Below are 4,459 nucleotides of genomic sequence, written 5' to 3'. Positions count from 1 at the left end.
TCAGACATGCTCACTATTACAAAAGGTTTGCGAATTGCCCCAGTGAGATCTGTGTGGGGTTGCCCATATGCGCAAATCACAGCCCCTTCACTTGTAATGCGGCAAATGGGAGTCTTGAATTTGCGAGCTGCATCATCTCTGGCTCGATGCATTCGAGTGTGTGATGTTTTCTGGAGTTTTAAGCTCTTCTCTCATGCATGCGCTTTCCGCCTACCCAGTTGACAAACTGAGCAAGAACCGCAAAGCAATCGTGTGTTTGTTCTCCTGTAAACAAGACACATCCGTGTGCAACCTCGCGTTCCTTCATGTATTCCCGCTGATGTCGACGGACGGCAGTGTGTCATCGAAAATCAATAGCAACCGTTTGGCCACAAATCCAGTCAGAAATACTGACACTGAAGGCGCACTCTGTGCCCTCATCAAAGATTCCAAGAAACTGCGCTTGCTCATTTAAATGTTTTGCAGTTTTTCGGTCCATTCTCGATAGACGCTTTTGTTACTGGAGTCGAACACGCCCCTCTATGTAAAAAAGCTAGCAAGAAAGGTGAAGTGCGTAACCATACACGATCTATGCACCTAACAAGCTGAGCGTGCTCTGCAAGAGTGCTTCCTTAAAGCTACATCTACCTGCCCTGCGTACCAACTGTGACGCAGCGTATGAGTCTACCTGTAGCCTGGACAAGCCACAGCATGCTGACTTTTTATCTTGAGGCTGACATGTTGCATGCTTTCGTGAATTCCGCAAGCATCCCAGTGTGAGGTTCGTGAACAATGCTTTGTGCACTACTATGCATGGTGGTCCTTTTCAGACTCTTGGTCACCTGGAAGAGTGTTGTAAACGCCTTTCCGAGTGTTACTTTGGGCTGTGAAGGGTTTTACGCTGTGGTTGTTAACGCCAGTGTGTGCTTTTGTAAATACCGCTGCAGCAGCTTCTGACTGTTGGAAACGCTTTCATAGTGCTACTCTGGGCTGCGAAGAGTTTCAGGCCGCGGCTGTCAATGCGAGTGGGCTATTGTAAATACCGCTGCAGCAGCTTCCATGCAAAGCTCCAATTTCTTAATTGTAGGTTAAGAACCCGCCCAAGACTCTTAGACGCTGTGGCGTTGACTACAGAGGCCTCTTACTCCTGGTCGAATGCTAGCTTCGAGCTTCGTGGCCGAACTTCAATGGAGCATAAAGAAAACTTTAGTGCATGACAACGGTGCGCGTTAAAGAGCTGCAGTTAGTCTAAATTATCCAGAGCTTTCTACTATGGCATGGATGCGAACCCGTGTGCATATTTCCGACGTTAAACCCCCAAAACTATGCAATGTACCACAAAATGAGACATTGATGTCCTTGCCAGGTGAGTTTTGGAGCTACTCTTAGTATCATAATTGTTCGTTTTGACAATGCCATGCTCCTCCTGCATTGGTATCCTTGGCAGAAACGCAGGCTAAGAAGTAAAGGCTATCGTGGGCAGGAAGGTATACACTCAAACTTTGTAGAGCACTTTTACTACGTCAGTCAGGGCCCACGACACGGCGGTACCGCCGCCTTCCTCATAACTGCTACCGATGCATGGTCTGATAGACTTGCACATCGCTTCACCGACGGTGCTTCCTTTAGACACCGCAGCACACATAACCCCCATTTCAACACCACTCCAGAGTATCCGCTCCTACGAGCTCCAGCAAAACCCCAGCAAAACGCGCTGAACACACATCGTCCCGGTGGCCTCCTGATTTACACGCTGGGGTTTCATGTCTCTTCGAACATCGGAGCGGCAAAAACAGGTCTGGATGGCTCCTCATTCCAGAATACGATGAACACTGCCTTGATCAAGTCCTGCACGGTGGTACGTTTTACTCCACCGTTTAAATACCAAAGTTCACACTGCAAGTCTGAATGCAAATGGATTCTGCTAGTACCTACCCACAAAGCAGTACGATCGGAATAGTCAACGCTAGTTAGTTTTCAAATTGATGCAGTCAGTGGTTTGAAAGCATTGTTTCGTACATGCGCTTGTAGTTAGTAATTACTCATCCGCATCTACCTTAGCGCCGCCCTACGGCTAAAACGGAAAGCTAAATGGCTGTTCAGCAGCTTTTAAACTGAAAACAAATGACAGAGTTCTAACGTAGTTAGACCGAGTAGACTTCCATAAGTGTGTGTTGAGCCTGTTAGGCTAATGGTTTTGTTTTGCTGAGTCGTCACTAGGTCTGGAGACTATATTAAACGCGGATTAAGCTCTGATCGAGATGAAGCTGATCTGATGGAAGTGCATGAAGACGACGATGTGGAATTCACAGCGTGAGAGAGTTGCTGCTTAAGCTGGTGTGCGAGCTTCTTCACAGGTATGTTATCGAGACCAGGAGATTTTTCTGTTGACTCTCTATTCTTTTACTTTAATCTCAAAATTTATTTATGCTAATTATTTTTAAATAATTTCTTTTAACCCTCACCTCTTTTTTTCCCTGATTTTCATTCCGCTGTCCTCAAGTAGTAGTAGTGAAAACATTTATTTTTTTTTTTCAAAAGGAAGAGTTAGGGAGTAGGGGGAGGGGGATAGTTAGATGTGGAGCTTCAGTGGTCGGTATTCCCTAGTCCAGGATCCCGTTGGCCTCCGCCGCTGCCTTGGCCCTCGTCACCAGCATAAGCTGTGTGCTCGGGTCGGAGTCAGCCAGGAGGGCCTCCCACTGCTCTAGACTAGGGCTATTTACCTTTGGTAGTAAAGGGCTTTTTTCGCAGCCCCAGGTGGCGTGGGACGTTGTGGCGTAGCCCCCACACCACACGCACTCTTTCGCGTATCTGTTCGGCCACATTTTGTGATACATGGCTCTGCTTGGGTAGGTGTCTGTTTGTAGTCGTCTGAGCGTGGTGGCCTGCTCTCTGTCGAGGATATCCGCCGGAGCCGAGTACTTCTTGCGCGCTCCCAACAACGCCTTCATTGCCTCCCCGTAAGATTCTGGCGTGCTGAAGGGTTCGACCGGCAAACCCGCCCTCCGGTTCGTGAACCCTCGGACAACGGTGTCTGCCATGAGATTTCCCTCAACCCCAGTGTCAGGGACCCAAATGATGGTGTGTTGAATGCTTGTGTTGTTTGATCCATGTCTGTGTTGTTTTTGTTCGAAGAGGATACTCGCGGCTTTTCGGCCGATCCTTCCATCTCTGTATGCCCTTGCTGCAGCCTGAGAATCCGTCGCTATCCAGTAACTCAGTCCCTGCCGATTGGCTTCAGTCAGGGCTAGAGCTATGGCGATCTCTTCCGCTGCTTGTGTTGTCCTTGTGCGCACTGATGCACCAGTAACTATATTCCCATTGGCGTTCACTACTGCTACCGCCCTAGCGTTTTCCTTCGTTCTGTACTTGGACGCGTCAACATACAGAACCATCTGTTTTTTCTTTAGGAACCTGTCCAACTCCAATGATCTCGCCGCCCGTCTTCCTTCGTGGTTCTTGGGGTCCATGTTTCTGGGCACTGGTTTAACCAAGAAAGTGCTCCTAATTTGGCTGTCAATGTCTGTCTTGTCTTCGCCCTCGTCTTCTGCCGGGTATCCTAGCTTGACCAGTAGTGCGCGGCCAGCGGCTGTTCTTTTAAGTCTTTTCATTTGAAATCTGAGCATGGTTTCGCTGTGCTCCTCATACGTGCCGTACACCCCCATGTTCATCAGCTTCTCTGTCGAGGCGCAGGTCATGACGCCTAAAGCTTGCTTATACGCCCTTCTGATGCATGTTTCCATTTTGTTCTTTTCCCCTTTGTTAGGTTGTAGGTACGGAAGCGCGTACGTCATCCTCGGTATGATGAGCGCAGAAGTGATCCGTAACGCATCTCGCTCCTTCACCCCTTTTCTCTTGTTCGTAATCCGGCTTAACATCCTGCATATCTGTTTCGTGGAGTGTTCCAAGAGCTGGATGGTATGGTCCCGTTTGCCTTTCTCCTGCAGCCACATTCCCAAGATGCGAAGCTTATTTGTCCTCCTTACGGGTTGTCCATCTATCTCTAATTCTATCGTTCCCCTGTCCTCTTTATTTTTGTGAAGTCTAATAAATTCTGATTTTTCTGGAGAGCACTGCATGCCGCTAAAGAAAGCAAATTGACCGATCTCATCCGCCGCTCTTTGCAATATTTCTTGCTTGGTTCCCGTCGATCCTTTTGTCGTCCACACTGTGATGTCGTCCGCATAAACTGAATGTTCGACATCTTTGATGTTTTTCAGTCTCCTAGTTAATCCAATCATTGCTATGTTAAAGAGCAGAGGTGAGATGATGGATCCTTGTGGCGTCCCTCTGTTTGGCGTCGTCTTCTTTTTTGACTTTATGTTGTTGATGCCGATCGTTGCTGTTCTGTTAGACAGGAAGGCCTTTAAGTATGCGAAGATCCTCTCCCCACAGTTTGTTGCCGAGAGTTCTGTGAGAATGGCATTGTGGCCGATGTTGTCGAAGGAACCCTTGAGGTCTACGGCCAAGATTACGCCTT

Source organism: Amblyomma mixtum, chromosome 5, assembly GCF_055824585.1.
Source record: "Amblyomma mixtum isolate Tamu chromosome 5, ASM5582458v1, whole genome shotgun sequence".
Classification (NCBI taxonomy): Eukaryota; Metazoa; Arthropoda; class Arachnida; order Ixodida; family Ixodidae; genus Amblyomma; species Amblyomma mixtum.
The sequence above is the reverse complement of the archived record's forward strand: the minus strand, read 5'-3'. Positions refer to the sequence as shown.